Genomic DNA, 18,817 nt, shown 5'->3' on the forward strand with positions numbered 1-18,817 from the left:
AGGGGTGCCACTCATAACTGGCCCTCTGGCACTAATGCTTGGTGTGATCCTTTCACGTTAGACTGTCACTCAAACTGACGCCTGTCGCTCACACCAGAGCCTCTGTTACTCACACCGATGCCTGTAACCCGTATAAATCCATATGCCACACACATAAGGCTCTTCATGCTGGTTGTTCCTGAGAGCCAAAAGTCTCCCTTACAACCCATGACGTACCTGAAAAAGAGAGAAACATACATTAGTTACGGAAATCAGCAGAATGCAGTTGGGTATTGCATCTTTCTCAGCAGCAATACCTCAGATACAAAATAAACATTTGCTCAACATTGTGAATTAATTAAAAGAAAAATTATAAACATGTAAATAGATAGGAATTGAATACCAATCGCTGAAAAAATGCAAAAATAAGAAATAAGAACTATGTAAAAAATCTGATAATAAAACGGACAAGATACAACACAATTTTATAGTGAATTGAAATGTTGTATTAATAAGGGTATGTAAATTGAGAGGTGTGTATGCGTCTTGGTGTATATTAGCTGGGAGATGTGTATGATCCAGTGTACTGTACACGCTGAGGAGTGTTTGTGTCTGTACCTCTCACTGGATATACACGAAAATGGGCGCATGTATATACACCGACGGGTGTGTATCTCTATGTGTATACACTCGGAGGTATGTATCTATCAGTTTGTGTATACCGAGAGATGTGTCTCAATGCATGTACACTGAGAATGTGTATCTCATTGTATTCTTGAATGGCGGTAAACGGGTGACATGAAGCCTTAATGACCCTCGTGTAGTCGATAGGCTTTAAACCTAATCAAATAATGTAGTTTCATTTACAACCCTTGATACAGGAACTTTAACGCCGCTGATTGACCGCCAGCTGTGTCCAGTACTATTTATGTATCGTGAAATTGATGCATACATCAATCTTAGAGTCTATAAATTTCTCTTGCCTATTTGTTAGTTGAATATGTGTGTGTGTGTGTGTGTGTGTGTATGTGTGTGTGTGTGTGTGTGTGTGTGTGTGTGTGTGTGTGTGTGTGTGTGTGTGTGTGTGTGTGTGTGTGTGTGTGTGTGTGTGTGTCTGTGTGTTTTGGTGTGGGAGGGGTGCGTACGTATTTGCCTATGCTCACCTATCTGTGGTTGCAGGGGTTCGAGTCTCAGCTCCTGGCTGCTACTGGGTTCCCTTTCTCCTGTCTGCCCGAGTCTTGTCACACCTGTTCTTAAAGCTGTGTATGGATCTTCCCTCAGTTGCCTAGCAGTTCAGGTCGTTCCACTTCCTGACCAATCTGAGGCTGAAGAAATAATTTCTGACAGTTCTGTGATTCATCTGTATTTTTTTATTTATTAATTTCTAGCTGTTCCCTCTTGTACCTGCTTCCCTCCTCTCGAGCGGCCAACCTGTCCCGGTCCAGCTTATTAATTCCTCTGGGTATTTTGTACGTCGTTATAATGTCTTCCTTGGTACTTATGTCCACTAATGTCATGTTTAATATTTTGTTCTTTGTTGAACCCCGTTTCTTACACTCACTCATTTCAGTGCCTCTTTCTGAACACTCCATTTCTTACGTATTCCTTTATCCATTACACTTCTTTCTCTGTTATTCCTGCCCGCTCCTCTCTCTCTCTCTCTCTCTTTCTCTCTCTCTCTCTCTCTCTCTCTCTCTCTCTCTCTCTCTCTCTCTCTCTCTCTCTCTCTCTCTCTCTCTCTCTCTCTCTCTCTCTCTCTCTCTCTCTCTCTTGCCTTGTTTCTGTTACCTTCTCACAGAACTCAAACAAGTTTGTGAGACTGAATTTACCATACCTGGAAATGCCTAGAGAGGGTTTCGGGGGGATGAACGCCCCCATGATCCGGTCTGTGACTATAGTCACAGTGCTATAGTTTGTGTTATAGTTAATGTTTATGAAACCACTCCTTCACAGGTGTTCAGCCACTCTTCCTTTTACGTTCTTTATTACCATACATAGCATGCACGTCAGTGATACCAGCCCGTAATTTCATGCCACCTGTCCCTGCCCCTTCCTTAAATATTGGGACCACCACATTTGTTTTCCTGATTACTGGCAGCTGCCTCGTATCCGTTGATTTGCTGTAGATTTTAGCTAGCATTTTGGGCATGAAGCTTGCAAGACAAATCCCGTTGTCTTTGACGTTTCCAGGATACTTCAAAAGTTTCTTCATGTTTTTGTTCCTGCTGTGTGTGTGGTGTTTAGTACCTGGGATGGACCAGAATGGACTACCTCGTTTGGTTCTCTGGATTTGAAGATGACAGTGAAAAGAAGAACAGTTAGTAGGCTGGGGCAGAGATGGAGGAGGTGCACCAGGAGGAGGAGGAGGAGGAGGAGGAAGAGGACTACGAGAAAAGAAGAGGAGGTGCAGGAGGAAGATGGGAGAGGAGGAAGATGAAGGGAATCAAGTGACAGGGCATCTACTATTTACCAGTTCGATATCGCCCTTTGATATCGCATGGGAGTGTGACTCCACTACTCCCGCTCTCCCTCAACGCCCTTCCGCCGGTGCGCTCTCTAAGGGCGGCACCACTCACTCCCTTCCCAGGCGCGGGCGGCCCCACCCACACCCATCCCAGGTGAGGGCGGGCGGGCCTTCACTCCCAGTGACGAGCTGACGGCGAGAAGGAAAAAAAAAGGTACATCATGAGCGGTCGGATGGAGTCGGGAGGCGTCGGGCGCTGCGACGGTGACGGAGGGACGCCGCAGGAGTGGCAGCAGGAGAGGGAGGGCTGGAGGGAAGGGAAGGGAGGGCTGGAGGGAGGGAAGGAGACCGGGGCAGGCCAGCAGCACCATGGCTGGCCAAGGCTAGAGTCATTACCCTCCCAACCAAACGTATAATTTGGACAAGACTCGACCTTACGGTACACACCAGCTAACAGTCTGAACATTCCTCATAGTCATTCCGCGAACCTCTAACTCGCCGGCGTCCCCGACGGGGCGTGGGACTCCCTCGGCAGCGTGTCTGCGTGAGGGTCTGTCCCTGGCGAGGTGTGCGCCTCCCAGCGCAGTGGAGAGCAGGAAGGTAGCGGCAGGAGGACTGGAGTCCGGGTGGTGATGGTGGTAGGGGCGCCTCTGGATGGCGGGTGTAGTGGCGGGTGGTGGGTGGGACCAGGGTGGAGGGTGGGACCAGGGTGGAGGGTGGGACCAGGGAGGAGGAAGACTCCACTCCTAACACAGCTCTGCTTGGGACCCCCAGATGATATTAATTGTTTCTTATTGATATCAGCACACGGTTGTTTTAAATGGTGGCGGGTTGCTATATTTACACCCGCCCCCCGCCCCGCCTCGTTGCCCCCGCCCCGCCACGCCGCCCCCCGCCCCGCTTCGCCCCCGCCCCGACCGCCCGCCCGCCCACCCGCCCGCCCACAGGCAGTACCTGGGCCGCCCACCAGCCAGCAGTTTCCCCCGGCCGCCCACGCTACTGCTATTACCATTACTACTACTACTATTACTACTGCTATTACTACTACTACTACTACAACTACTGCCACTACTACCAATACTATTACTACTATCACACTATTACTACTACTACCACTACTAATACACTATTACTACTACTACTACCACCAGCATTACTACTACCACCTCAACTACTACCACCACTACTACTGCTACCACTACTACTGCTACTAGCACCACCACCGCCACCAGATCCCCACCCACCCCGTTGCAACTACCACTATCGCCACCCCGCCCATTAGCCCCGCCCACTTCAACCACACCACCCAACCATCACCACTCTGCCCACCCCAACACCAGTACTACCACTTCAACCACCACCTCCCCATCTACGCCACCACCACCACCACCACCACCACCAGCACGACGACCACCACCACCAATATCCGCCTTCTACCACCACCACCACCACCGTCATCATACCCACCCACCCCTCCCACCACCAACATCCTGCCCACCACCACAAGAAACCTGCCCACCACTGTCATGAAAGAATTGGTTTATAGTCTACCTACCACTATTCACCACCACCATCATCATCAAAACCACCACTATTACCACGAAAACTGCCACCACCACCACAACGTCCACCACCACAGCCTGCCAACACCACCCAGACCCCCCACCCCACCACCACCCTAACCCCTACCTTACTCCACCACCCACAACCACCATATCCCCAACCACCCCCACCCCTTCCCACCACCACCATTACCACCACCAACTGCTAAATGCTACGGAAATTTGAGCAGAAGGCGGCCAGTGTTCTCTCTCTCTCTTTCTCTTTCTCTCTCTCTCTCTCTCTCTCTCTCTCTCTCTCTCTCTCTCTCTCTCTCTCTCTCTCTCTCTCTCTCTCTCTCTCTCTCTCTCTATCTCTCTCTCTCTCTCTCTCTCAAGACTGAAATCACAGGAAGATCTTATATATTTGACTGTGGTAGAGTAGAACAGTCTATCACCAGACAGTCTTTTTTTCACCTAACATCACTGACAGTCTCTCCATCACTTGGTATCACTGACAGTCTCTCCGTCACTTGGCATCACTGACAGTCTCTCTATCACCTAACATTGCTGACAGTCTTTCTATCACTTGGCATCACTGACAGTCTCTCTATCACCTAACATTGCTGACAGTCTTTCTATCACTTGGCATCACTGACAGTCTCTCTATCACCTAACATTACTGACAGTCTTTCTATCACTTGGCATCACTGACAGTTCATCTATATCCCAGGTAGAACTACAACACTTGACTGTGAAACCTAGAAGTAAAGAAACGGCAGAAAGAGTAATAAAAAATAAGAAGAGGAGAGAGAAGATTGCTGACAATACCCAAATATAATGGACTGATAACATTGACTCCAAGCTGAGGGACTGATTACCTCAAACTCCTCCTCCTCTTCTCTGTAATGGACTGAAGAGCCACTAGTTGGCGAAACGTTTTCCTTTATAAAGGTACAAAAAAGTTGCACAAGTGTCTCATTCTTCAACTTGTGGCTTTGCTAAACCGTTTGCATCATATCACACTGATTATCTGGATCGAGAGAGCATCTAAAAATAATTCTCGTTTACTTGTAAGAGTAGAAGAGTGGGTGACAAGAGAAGGGAGCTGCCAGCCTCCAGAAATCTCTTAAAACTCACTTCTTCCCCCCTTATTGTACCTCTTCTTAAAGCTATGTAATGGATCCTGCCTCTACCACTCCAGTTTCCAGGTCGTTCCACTTTCTAACTGCACTAAGACTGAAGAAATACTTCCTAACATCCCTGTGACTCTTCTGTGTTTTCAGATTCCAGCAATGCCTTCGTTTATCTTTTCCCTTCGTCTTTCAAACATTCTGTCTCTGTCCACGCTATCAATTCTCTCAGTATTTTGCACGTTGTTATTATATCACCCCTAGTTCTTCCTCTAGTGTTATCAGGTTGAGTTCCCTTAACCTCTCTTCGAAGGACATATCCCTTGTGTGTATGTGTGTGTGTGTGTGTGTGTGTGTGTGTGTGTGTGTGTGTGTGTGTGTGTGTGTGTGTGTGTGTGTGTGTGTGTGTATGTGCGTGTGTGTGTGTATTTATGTTTATGTGTGTGTGTATATATAAATGTGTGTATATAAATGTGTATATGCTGGTGCATGCATGAGTCTTCCTGTACATTCACCTTTCAGAAGCACCGGACGACCAGTAACAGCCCTTACACTTCCTGAACACAAAAACACACACACACTGATGCAGAGGAACTTGATGTATAACCTTGTCTCGGTAGGACGTTGTGCGTCTGGCAGCCCCGTGCAAAGGGATAATCACTAAGTTGTCCACTATAGTCACGCTATGAGCAACTATAGCCGCTACGCAGCTCACTACAGACACTCGCAGCACTCTGCAATCACTGCAGTGCGTGGCTACGCTCGTGCCGAGCAAGACAGTCGAGTCTCTTGTCTGCCAGAGCCTCATAATAAGTCTCTCGAGGGATGCTGGGAGAGACAACGCATGGGTGACGCTGCGGCCGAGAGATAGCTTTTGGGAAGATGAGGTGGTACACACCGCGGCTGAGAGATGAACGGGATAGAGGCGAGACAGAAAGGTGAGCCTCGCCTGAGAGTCAGCCTAGAGCTGAGATAGATTCATTATAGAGCTGAGGTGAAGATGCATAGTGCAACTGAGAGATACGATGAAGCTAGGATACGAAACGTGTACTGCAGCTGATAGTCGAAATGGAGGCAGGACAGAATCGACGCTTTCAAGACAGAATAGTGAAGGATAGGGGAGGGGTTGGGGATTGTTTGTGCTTGGCGCCTACCTGTCGCCGTTTTCGGACACTTCTCTTCCCTGTGTCTCTTCCCCTCACCTCTCTTCTGGATAGTTCTCTCCCCATGTCTCTTCCCCTCACCTCTCTTCTGGATAGTTCTCTCCCCATGTCTCTTCCCCTCACCTCTCTTCTGGATAGTTCTCTCCCCATGTCTCTTCCCCTCACCTCTCTTCTGGATAGTTCTCTCCCCATGTCTCTTCCCCTCACCTCTCATGTGGGTAATTCTCTCCTCAGGTTCCCTCCTCTCCCATTTTTTCTTAATTATCAGTATAATAAAGTGTCCTTAAATACCCAACCTAAGCCACACCCAATTTTGTTTTAAAGCGCTTCATCTGTTCACTTAAATGTACATTTGCCTACGTAAACGTGCATTTGCTTACTTAAATGGGAATTTGCACACTTAAATGTGTTTGCAGGAACATCATTCGTCAAGTGTACTTGATCCCTAGTTTTTAGACGTATGATTGCATAGTTAAGCAAACACACACACACACACACACACACACACTGCTCCAGCATATGGGTGTCTGGCAAACCTAAGAATAGCGTTCCGATACCTTAGTAAGGAGTCGTTCAGGACACTGTACACCGTGTGCGTCAGGCCCATACTGGAGTATGCAACACAGGTTTGAAACCCACACCTGGCCAAGCACGTCAAGAAATTAGAGAAAATGACAACAAGGCTATTTCCAGAGCTAAGGGGAATGTCCTACGAAGAAAGGTTAAGGGAAATAGGCCTGACGACACTGGAGGACGGCAGGGTTAGGGGAGACATGATAACGACATACAAAATATTGCGAGGAATAGATAAGGTGGACAGAGACAGGATGTTCCAGAGATGAGACACAGAAACAAAAGATCACAATTGGAAACTGAAGACTCAGATGAGTCAAAGGGATATTAGGAAGTATTTCTTCAGTCACAGAGTTATCAGGAAATGGAATAGTCTGGAAAGTGATGTAGTGTAGGCAGGAACCATACATAGCTTTAAGACGAGGTATGATAAAGATCATGGAGCAGGGAGAGAGAAAGGACATAGTAGCGATCAGTGAAGAGTCGGGGCCAGGAGCTGAGTCTCGATCCCCTGCAACCAGAACTAGATGAGTACACACACACACACACACACACACACACACACACACACACAGGAAGTATTTCTTCAGTCATAGAGTCGTCAGGAAGTGGAATAGCCTAGCAAGTGATGTAGTGAAGGCAGGAACCATACATAGCTTTAAGACGGGGTATGACAACGTTCAGGAAGCAGAGAGAGAGGACCTAGTAGCGATCAGTGAAGAGGCAGGGCCAGGAGCTGAGTATCGACCCCTGCAACCACAATTAGGTCAGTACACACACACACACACACACACACACTACAAGCACAAATAGGTAAGTACATGATTGGATTGAGACAGTTCACGGGGGCGGTCGAAACATCTGTTAATAAGGGTTACATACGTGTTTGTTCCACACTTGAAACAATCCATCTTTAAACACCTGAGGACCCCGACTTACGAAGACCTGCAAACACTACGACATACAAAAACACCTACAAACAGCCGCTCTATTACTTTTTGCTGACACAAACAACTCGTTCGTAAAAGTCGTAGCTTAATAATTGGGCAGGACAGGACCTAAACATCGCAAAAGAAAACAGCCAGGCACGAAGTTCGTTCGTAAGTCGGGGACCCGTCGTGTGTTTATACTCGCCCAACCCCTCCCCTTCCTTGGATCAAACCTGATTTCCTGCCTTTGCTACCAGGCGCTGTGTTATAAAATAGGTTCTTTATAATTCACTCTTGATATCCCTTGTTATCATTGATGTCCTTCTAGGTTTTTTATCCCTTCTATTCTTTCTAGCCCTTCCATCCTTTCTAGCCCTTCTATCCTTACTAGCCCTTCTATCCTTTCTAGCCTTTCTAGCCTTTCTAGCCCTTCTAGCCTTTCTAGCCCTTCCATCCTTACTAGCCCTTCTATCCTTTCTAGCCCTTCTAGCCCTTCTATTCTTTCTAGCCCTTCCATCCTTTCTAGCCCTTCTATCCTTACTAGCCCTTCTATCCTTTCTAGCCTTTCTAGCCTTTCTAGCCCTTCTAGCCTTTCTAGCCCTTCCATCCTTACTAGCCCTTCTATCCTTTCTAGCCCTTCTAGCCCTTCTATTCTTTCTAGCCCTTCCATCCTTTCTAGCCCTTCTATCCTTACTAGCCCTTCTATCCTTTCTAGCCTTTCTAGCCTTTCTAGCCCTTCTAGCCTTTCTAGCCCTTCCATCCTTACTAGCCCTTCTATCCTTTCTAGCCCTTCTAGCCCTTCTATTCTTTCTAGCCCTTCCATCCTTTCTAGCCCTTCTATCCTTACTAGCCCTTCTATCCTTTCTAGCCTTTCTAGCCTTTCTAGCCCTTCTAGCCTTTCTAGCCCTTCCATCCTTACTAGCCCTTCTATCCTTTCTAGCCCTTCTAGCCCTTCTAGCCCTTCTAGCCCTTCTATTCTTTCTAGCCCTTCCATCCTTTCTAGCCCTTCTATCCTTACTAGCCCTTCTATCCTTTCTAGCCTTTCTAGCCTTTCTAGCCCTTCTAGCCTTTCTAGCCCTTCCATCCTTACTAGCCCTTCTATCCTTTCTAGCCCTTCTAGCCCTTCTATTCTTTCTAGCCCTTCCATCCTTTCTAGCCCTTCTATCCTTACTAGCCCTTCTATCCTTTCTAGCCCTTCTAGCCCTTCTATTCTTTCTAGCCCTTCCATCCTTTCTAGCCCTTCTATACTTACTAGCCCTTCTATCCTTTCCATCCCTTCTAGTCTTTCTACCCCTTCTAGCCTTTCTAGCCCTTCTATCCTTTCTAGCCCGTCTAGCCTTTCTAGCCCTTCTATCCTTTCTAGCCCTTCTATCCTTTCTAACGCTTCTATCCTTTCTAGCCCTTCTATCCTTTCTAGCCCTTCTATCCTTTCTAGCCCTTCTATCCTTTCTAGCCCTTCTATCCTTTCTAGCCCTTCTATCCTTTCTAGCCCTTCCAGCCTTTCTAGTCCTTTTAGCCTTTCTAGCCCTTCTATCCTTTCTAGCCCTTCTAGCCTTTCTAGCCCTCCTATCCTTTCTAGCCCTTCTATCCTTTCTAGCCCTTCTATCCTTTCTAGCCCTTCTATCCTTTCTAGCCCTTCTATCCTTTCTAGCCCTTCCAGCCTTTCTAGCACTTCTATCCCTTCTAGCCCTTCTAGCCATTCAAGCCCTTCTATCCTTTCTAGCCCTTCTATCCTTTCTAGCCCTTCTATCCTTTCTAGCCCTTCCAGCCTTTCTAGCCCTTTCAGCCTTTCTAGCCCTTTCAGCCTTTCTAGCCCTTCTATCCTTTCTATCCCTTCTATCATTTCTAGACCTTCTATCCTTTCTAGCCCTTCTAGCTTTTCTAGCCCTTCTATCCTTTCTAGCCCTTTTAGCCTTTCTAGCCCTTCTATCCTTTCTAGCCCTTCTATCCTTTCTAGCCCTTTTATCCTTTCTAGCCCTTCTATCCTTTCTAGCCCTTCTATCCTTTCTAGCCCTTCCAGCCTTTCTAGTCCTTCCAGCCTTTCTAGCCCTTCTATCCTTTCTAGCCCTTCTAGCCTTTCTAGCCCTTCTATCCTTTCTAGACCTTCTATCCTTCCTAGCCCTTCTAGCCTTTCTAGCCCTTCTATCCTTTCTAGCCCTTCTATCCTTTCTAGCCCTTCTATCCTTTCTAGCCCTTCTATCCTTTCTAGCCCTTCTATCCTTTCTGGCCCTTCTATCCTTTCTAGCCCTTCTTTCCTTTCTAGCGCTTCTATCCTTTCTAGCCCTTCTAGCCTTTCTAGCCCTTCTATCCTTTCTAGCCCTTCTATCCTTTCTATCCTTTCTATCCTTTCTAGCCCTTCTATCCTTTCTAGCCCTTCCAGCCTTTCTAGCACTTCTATCCTTTCTAGCCCTTCTAGCCTTTCCAGCCCTTTTATCCTTTCTAGCCCTTCTATCCTTTCTAGCCCTTCTATCCTTTCTAGCCCTTCCAGCCTTTCTAGCCCTTCCAGCCTTTCTAGCCCTTCTGTCCTTTCTAGCCCTTCTATCCTTTCTGGCCCTTCTATCCTTTCTAGCCCTTCTTTCCTTTCTAGCCCTTCTATCCTTTCTAGCCCTTCTAGCCTTTCTAGCCCTTCTATCTTTTCTAGCCTTTCTATCCTTTCTAGCCTTTCTATCCTTTCTAGCCCTTCTATCCTTTCTAGCCCTTCTAGCCTTTCTAGCCCTTCTATCCTTTCTAGCCCTTCTATCCTTTCTAGCCCTTCTATCCTTTCTAGCCCTTCTATCCTTTCTAGCCCTTCTATCCTTTCTAGCCCTTCCAGCCTTTCTAGTCCTTCAAGCCTTTCTAGCCCTTCTATCCTTTCTAGCCCTTCTAGCCTTTCTAGCCCTCCTATCCTTTCTAGCCCTTCTATCCTTTCTAGCCCTTCTATCCTTTCTAGCCCTTCTATCCTTTCTAGCCCTTCTATCCTTTCTAGCCCTTCCAGCCTTTCTAGCACTTCTATCCTTTCTAGCCCTTCTAGCCTTTCAAGCCCTTCTATCCTTTCTAGCCCTTCTATCCTTTCTAGCCCTTCTATCCTTTCTAGCCCTTCTATCCTTTCTAGCCCTTCTGTTCTTTCTAGCCCTTCCAGCCTTTCTAGCCCTTTCAGCCTTTCTAGCCCTTCTATCCTTTCTAGCCCTTCTATCCTTTCTAGCCCTTCTATCCTTTCTAGACCTTCTATCCTTTCTAACCCTTCTAGCCTTTCTAGCCCTTCTATCCTTTCTAGCCCTTCTATCCTTTCTAGCCCTTCTATCCTTTCTAGCCCTTCTATCCTTTCTAGCCCTTTTATCCTTTCTAGCCCTTCTATCCTTTCTATCATTTCTAGCCCTTCTATCCTTTCTAGCCCTTCTAGCCTTTCTAGCCCTTCTATCCTTTCTAGCCCTTCTATCCTTTCTATCCTTTCTAGCCCTTCTATCCTTTCTAGCCCTTTTATCCTTTCTAGTCCTTCTATCCTTTCTAGCCCTTCTATCCTTTCTAGCCCTTCTATCCTTAGTAGCCCTTCTATCCTTTCTAGCCCTTCTATCCTTTCTATCCTTTCTAGCCCTTCTATCCTTTCTAGCCCTTCTAGCCTTTCTAGCCCTTCTATCCTTTCTAGCCCTTCTATCCTTTCTATCCTTTATAGCCCTTCTAGCCTTTCTAGCCCTTTTATCCTTTCTAGCCCTTCTATCCTTTCTAGCCCTTCTATCCTTTCTAGCCCTTCTATCCTTTCTATCCTTTCTATCCTTCTAGCTGTCATATCCTTTGTATATCTTTTGCCTGTTGTGCAGAATTATTATTTCAATAAATTAATCAAATACTGATATGCCGAGCTGCGTCTGACACTTGACATCGTGACTGACACTTGACATAATGACTGACACTTGACATCGTGACTGACACTTGACATCGTGACTGACACTTGACATCGTGACTGACACTTGACATCGTGACTGACACTTGATATCGTGACTGACACTTGACATCGTGACTGACACTTGACATCGTGACTGACACTTGACATCGTGACTGACACTTGACATCGTGACTGACACTTGACATCGTGACTGACACTTGACATCGTGACTAACACTTGACATTGTGACTGACATTTGACATCATGACTGACAATTGACATCGTGACTGACACTTGACATCGTGACTGACACTTGACATCGTGACTGACACTTGACATCGTGACTGACACTTGATATCGTGACTGACACTTGACATCGTGACTGACACTTGACATCGTGACTGACACTTGACATCGTGACTGACACTTGACATCGTGACTGACACTTGACATCGTGACTGACACTTGACATCGTGACTGACACTTGATATCGTGACTGACACTTGACATTGTGACTGACATTTGACATCATGACTGACAATTGACATCGTGACTGACACTCGACATCGTGACTGACACTTGACATCGTGACTGACACTTGATATCGTGACTGACACTTGACATTGTGACTGACACTTGACATCATGACTGACAATTGACATCGTGACTGACACTCGACATCGTGACTGACACTTGACATCGTGACTGACACTTGACATCGTGATTGACACTTGACATTGTGACTGACACTCGACATCGTGACTGACACTTGACATCGTGTCTGACACTTGACATCGTGACTGACACTTGACATCGTGACTGACACTTGACATCGTGATTGACACTTGACATCGTGACTGACACTTGACATTGTGACTGACACTTGACATCGTGTCTGACACTTGACATCGTGACTGACACTTGACATCGTGACTGACACTTGACATCGTTATTGACACTTGACGTCGTGACTGACACTTGACATCGTGTCTGACACTTGACATCGTCACTGACACTTGACATCGTGATTGACACTTGGCATCGTGACTGACACTTGACATCGTGTCTAACACTTGACATCGTGACTGACACTTGACATCACGAGTCACACTTGACATCATGACTGACACTTGACATCATGACTTACACTTGATATCATGACTTACACTTGACATCATGACTGACACTTGACATCACTACTGACACTTGAAATCACGACTGACACTTGACATCACAACTGACACATGACGTCATGACTGACACTTGATATCACGACTGACACTTGACATCGTGTCTGACACTTGACATCGTGACTGGCACTTGACATGACGAGTGATATTTGACATCATGACTGACACTTGACATCACGACTGACACTTGACATCACGACTTACACTTGACATCATGACTGACACTTGACATCACGACTGACGCTTGACATCACGACTGACGCTGGACATCATGACTGACATTTGACATCATGACTGACACTTGACATCACGACTGACACTTGACATCACGACTGACACTTGACATCATGACTGACGCTGCTGCCACTACTACTACTACTACTACTACTACTACTAATAATAATAATAATAATAATAGTAATAATAATAATAATAATAATAATAATAATAATAATAATAATAATAATAAGAAGAAGAAGAAGAAGAAGAAGAAGAAGAAGAAGAAGAGGAAGAAGAAGAAGAAGAAGAAGAAGAAGAAGAAGAAGAAGAAGAAGAAGAAGAAGAAGAAGGAGAAGAAGAAGAATACAATTCCCAATACTCCTTATATAACTCTCTCTCTCTCTCTCTCTCTCTCTCTCTCTCTCTCTCTCTCTCTCTCTCTCTCTCTCTCTCTCTCTCTCTCTCTCTCTCTCTCTCTCTCTCTCTCTCTCTCTTGATTAATTACCGCGCATCACGCAGTAACGGCGAGGTTCAACAGAGATATTGAACCTTCTCACTAACGCTTCAGTCACCTCATGTCAAGTTGACAAGAAACAATACCAAGACGAGGTAAGAGTGGCCAGTGATTCACCGTGGACGCCAGTCAACGTGGACGCCAGTCACAGTGGATGCCAGTGAGTCACCAAAGACACCAGTGAGTCACAAAGTAATGCCAGTGAGTCACCAAGGACACCAGTGAGTCAAAAAAGACGCCACTGAGTCACAAAGGAAGCTAGCGAGTCACCATGGACACCAGTGAGTCACGAAGGGATGAGGGGTTACCAAGGACGCCAGCGAGTCACCATGGGTGCCAGTTAGTTGTCAAGAACGCCAGTGAGTCACCAAAGACGCCTTTGAGTCAGCATGGGATGTCCATGAATCACCATGCAAGTCAGTGAGTCACAGAGAACGCTAGTAAGGCACCTAGGACGTGAGTCACCAAGGACGCCAGTGAGTCATCATGGACGCCAGTGAGCCACCAAAGACGCCAGTGATTCAGAACACCAGTGAGTCATCAAGGACACCAGTGACTCACCGAAGACGCCAGTGAGTCAAGACGCAAGTGACTCACCAAGGACGCCAGTGAATCAGGACGCCAATGAGTCAGGACGCCAATGAGTCAGGACGCCAATGAATCAGGACGCCAGTGAGTCACTAAAGTCATTCAGTCAGTGGGACGGTGTTATTGGCCGTCTTTACCAGCAATTAGTAATGGCTGATGATGTAATTACCGCTGGTACATCGCCGCCGGATACTTCATTGTTCCTCCCTGCTGATGACTGTGTGTGTGTGTGTGTGTGTGTGTGTGTGTGTGTGTGTGTGTGTGTGTGTGTGTGTGTGTGTGCGTGTGTGTGTGTGTGTGTGTGTGTGTGTGTGTGTGTGTGTGTGTGTGTGTGTGTTTGTGTGTGTGGAAGTTTGATCCTCCCTCCGCTAAGGCTCTTGACTACACAGGATAGTTTTAATTCCGAGTAAATTCTACGTTTGTATTTTACATGTACCAGAAATTATCTTCTTCACTGACGCTTTTCTCTCTGGGCGGTGAAAGTGGAAACAAGAGATGAGAAACATTGCCTGAGGAAATCTTACAAGCATCGAAGAACAAGAAAAGTGAGTGTTAAAAAGAGAGACTGGCGAGTGTAAACAAGAGAGCACCAAAAGCACAGTGTCATCAGCAAAGAGCAACTGTGACAACTCCCACTTTGTGTTTGATTCTTTATCTTTTAACTCCACACCTCTTGCCAAGACCCTCGCATTCACTTCGCTTACAACCCCATCTATAAATATATTGAACAACCATGGTGACATCACACATCCTTGTCTAAGGCCTACTTTTACTGGGAAATAATCTCACTCTCTCCTACATACTCTAACCTGAGCCTCACTATCCTCGTAAAAACTCTTCACTGCTTTCAGTAACCTACCTCCTATACCATACACCTGCACATCTGCCACATTGCCCCCCTATCCACCCTGTCATATGCCTTTTCCAAATCCATATATACCACAAAAACCTCTTTACCCTTATCTAAATACTGCTCACCTACATGTTTCACTGTAAACACTCGGGCTACACACCCGCTACCTTTCCTAAAGTCTCCTTGTTCATCTGCTATCCTACTCTCCGTCTTACTCTTAATTCTTTCAATAATAACTCTACCATACACTTTGCCAGGTATACTCAACAGACTTATTCCCCTATAATTTTTGCACTCTCTTTTTTTCCCTTTGCCTTTATACAAAGGAACTATGTATGCTCTCTGCCAATCCCTAGATACCTTACCTTCTTCCATACATTTATTAAATAATAGCACCAACCACTCCAAAACTATATCCCCTCCTGCTTTTAACATTTCTATCTTCATCCCATCAATCCCTGCTGCCTTACCCACTTTCATTCTACCCATTGCCTCACGAACTTCCCCGACATTCACAACTGGCTCTTCCTCACTCCTACAAGATGTTATTCCTCCTTGCCCTATACACAATAATCACAGCTTCCCTATCTTCTTCACCATTTAACAATTCCTCAAAATATTCCCTCCATCTTCCTGATACCTCTAACTCTCCATTTAATAACTCTCCTCTCCTATTTTTAACTGTCAAATCCATTTGTTCTCTAGGCTTCCTTAACTTGTTAATCTCACTACAAAACTTTTTCTTATTTTCAACAAAATTTATTGATAACACTTCACCCACTCTCTCATTTGCTCTCTTCTTGCATTGCTTCACCACTCGCTTAACCTCTCTTTTTCTCTCCATATACTCTTCCCTCCTTGCATCACTTCTACTTTGTAAAAACTTCTCATATGCTAACCTTTTCTCCCTTATTACTATCTTTACATCATTCCACCAATCGCTCTTCTTCCCTCCCGCACCCACTTTCCTGTAACCACAAACTTCTGCTGAACACTCTTATACTACATTCTTAAGCCTACCCCATACATCTTCGACCCCATTGCCTATACTCTCACTAGCCCATCTATCCTCCAATAGTTGTTTATATCTTACCCTAACTGCCTCTTCTTTTAGTTTATACACCTTCACCTCTCTTTTACTTGCTGCTACTTTTACTCTCACTGTAGCTACAACTAGAAAGTGATCTGATACATCTGTGTCCCCTCTATAAACATGTACATCTTGAAGTCTACTCAACAGTCTTTTATCTACCAATACATAGTCCAACAAACTACTGTCATTTCGCCCTACATCATATCTCGTATACTTATTCATCCTCTTTTTCTTAAAATACGTATTACTTATAACTAAACCCCTTTCTATACAAAGTTCAATCAAAGGGCTCCCATTATCATTTACACCTGGCACCCCAAACTTACCTACCACACCCTCTCTAAAAGTTTCTCCTACTTTAGCATTCAGGTCCCCTACCACAATTACTCTCTCACTTGGTTCAAAGGTTCCTATACATTCGCTTAACATCTCCCAAAATCTCTCTCTCTCTCCTCTACACTCCTCTCTTCTCCAGGTGCATACACGCATATTATGACTCACTTTTCACATCCGACCCTTATTTTAATCCATATAATCCTTGAATTTACACATTTATATTCCCTGTTCTCCTTCCATAACTGGTCCTTTAACATTATTCCTACCCCTTCCTTAGATCTAACTCTCTCAGATACTCCTGACTTAATCCCACTTATTTCTCCCATTGAATATATATATATATATATATATATATATATATATATATATATATATATATATATATATATATATATATATATATATATATATATATATATATATATATATATATATATATATATATACATATATATATATATACATACGACACGCATGGCTTACGGAGGAAAGATTCTTTTCCACTTCCCCATGGACAATAGAGAGAAAAAAAACAAGAACAAGAGCTATTAAGATAAAGGAGAAAAACCCTAGATGTGTGTATGTATATGTATATATATATGCATGTACATGTCTGTGTAGTGTGACCTAAGTTTAAGTAGAAGTAGCAAGATGTACCTGTTATCCAGCGTGTTTATGAGACAGAAAAAGGACACCAGCAATCCTACCATAATGTAAAACAGTTACAGGTTTCTGTTTCACAGTCACCTGGCAGGACGGTAGTACCTCCCTTGAGTGAATGATGATGAAAGTTTTCGTTTCCGGGCTACCCTGCCTTGGTGGGATATATATATATATATATATATATATATATATATATATATATATATATATATATATATATATATATATATATATATATATATATATATATATATATATATATAATGTATCTATATAATGGTTATAATCGTAAGCCAGCGGAAGACCTCAGTCAGATGACCAAATGCTCCAGCTGTGGATCATGTGACTCAGACCCACTTGTCCTTTTTCCTGACAAACCTTATGTCTACCTACTAAGTGCTGGAAGCTTGTACAAGATCTACGTAAATTTGCATTTTCTTTCTCTCAGTCTCTTCCTATCTTTATTATCTGTGTTTTCTCCGTGCTTTAACTACTACTACTACTACTACTACTACTACTACTACTACTACTACTACTAGTACTAGTACTAGTACTACTACTACTACTACTGCTAGTACTACTACTACTACTACTACTACCACTACCACTCATACTACTACCACTTCCATTGCTAATACTGTTGATGTTGATTAAACTGTTGATTGTTTGCCCCCCCCCCCTCAAAAAAACGCACTTAACAGAGAAACATCACAACGTTTCAGTCCGTCTAGAGAACTATTGTCAAGTAACAATTGGGGCGAACAGCGTAGAGAAGGCATAGTGAACATGTTAGTTTGACAACACTTAGGGACATTAGTTTCAGAGCTACCTGAAACACTGGGAGACTGAAGCTGGCGGATGCGGCAGCCGATGTGGCAGCTGCGACGGTAGCTGCGGTGGCGTCGGATGGCGTCGTTATCCGCGTGGCGTCTTGCACTCCCACCCCCCACCCCTACAACGCCAGCATTCTGTCCGATACAAAGCGTGTGTCGGCGAAAAGCGAAACGTCGGTCGCCGAGGCTGGCTCACGCGGGGCCACCGTAAGTACAGGCTGCGGGGCGACATATCTCAATAAATAACGCACATGTATACTTAAGCAAATACGGGAGGACACAGCCCTGGCACCTCCCCGGGGGGACACCTTCGCTCACCCGTCACCTCCTTCGCTCGCGCGCACCCCACCTCCGCCTCGCTCACGGGGAGCGAACGTTGACGGGAAAGATGGATGAGTTTTGACAACCCGGGCAGACATAACTGCAGGACCTGGGTGAACCAGAAGGCATATGTGACCATCACACAACTGGGACCACAACCCTGTCAATTATTACCTTTATAACTGCCGTAAACTGAAGCCTTTTTGAGGGAGTTGTTTAGGGCAAGGGTTGGTGGTGTAGAGCGGCCCTTGGGACAGGTGAGGAGGTGGTGTTAGTCGTGGTGGCCGTGCAGCTAGCACCGCCAGAGAGACACACATCGCCGGCGGAGCACCGCCAGCGCCGTGCATGCTAGATTGTAAAGTATACCATTAGTGATAAGTGATGGCCCCAGTCGAGGTAAAATATAGAGGCCGGCCAGGAGTCTGCGACCGTCCTGCCAGGCCCCAGCTGCACCTCCTACAGTGTCTCTGACCGTCCTGCCCGTCCCCAGCTGCACCTCCTACAGTGTCTCTGACCGTCCTGCCCGTCCCCAGCTGCACCTCCTACAGTGTCTCTGACCGTCCTGCCCG

General features: G+C 45.5%; 1 protein-coding gene across 2 annotated transcripts in view; it reads right to left on the reverse strand.

Annotated features, from left to right (window-relative positions):
• LOC128689004 (protein O-mannosyl-transferase TMTC2-like) overlaps nucleotides 1–18,817 on the reverse strand; it is a 384,274-nt gene that overhangs the window by 222,821 nt on the left and 142,636 nt on the right. The gene's annotated exons all lie outside the window — the stretch shown is intronic.

This window comes from Cherax quadricarinatus, chromosome 21 (genome assembly GCF_038502225.1).
Source record: "Cherax quadricarinatus isolate ZL_2023a chromosome 21, ASM3850222v1, whole genome shotgun sequence".
Taxonomy (NCBI): Eukaryota; Metazoa; Arthropoda; class Malacostraca; order Decapoda; family Parastacidae; genus Cherax; species Cherax quadricarinatus.